Here is an 837-nt window from a genome sequence, read left to right as displayed (position 1 = left end):
TTTTTTTTTTTTTTTACTGGAACCTGGGCAAGACCAACATGGATGCACTGCCCTGATTAATTCTAGTCACTGGCTTGCTTAAACAGTCACATTTAATCCATTCTCTAGATGTATATTCTACACCTCCACTGCTACCTTTTTACCTCTCTCTCTGGAGTAAAGAGACTATATAGTTTCTCTGAGTAGCATTATCGTCATTTCTTTCACCTCGCCTCTAACCATATTACCCTCTTTCTCTCTCTGAATTAAGCCTCTTAGTCTCTCTACCTGCTCATTTCATTTCCAATTTTGCTTTCTCCCCGCCCTGTCATTTCTCTATTTGTATATGCTCTTCCATCAGCACTGCATACACCTGGCTATGTATTTGTAGTTGGGAATTCTGGTTCTATGCTTTAGACTGTCCTTTGTCTATTGGGTTTTTTCTTTTTTATGTATTTTTATTTTTATTATTTGTCTTCCCTCCTTCCTCTTTTGTGTGTGTGTGTGTGTGTGTCCCTTCCTTTTTTTCTTTTTCTTTTTCCCTTTAGGTTTGCGTGTTTGTTGGATTTGTCTGTGCATTTGTGTGTCTTTGTTCCCTGTGTGTTTGTCTGTTTTCTTTTCCAGAGCTACCTCAAGAAATAAGCTAAAGTACACATGGTGGAGAGTCCCACATACCACTATGAGTAGGAAAATAAAATAACCAAGGTCTCAACAAGAGAGACCAAGAGACAACATTCAAAGAACACTTCTTGAATAGACAGGCCCTGGACAGTCAAAGAGCCTTCTCTGGTACAGCAGCACTTGCAGGTGCAGAGTGCTTAACAAGCTTTTAAAACTAAGAAGAGATAGAAAGCTAAC

This window comes from Crocuta crocuta, unplaced genomic scaffold, assembly GCF_008692635.1.
Source record: "Crocuta crocuta isolate KB4526 unplaced genomic scaffold, BGI_CrCroc_1.0 scaffold323, whole genome shotgun sequence".
In the NCBI taxonomy this organism is placed as follows: domain Eukaryota; kingdom Metazoa; phylum Chordata; class Mammalia; order Carnivora; family Hyaenidae; genus Crocuta; species Crocuta crocuta.
This window is presented reverse-complemented; position numbering follows the sequence as displayed.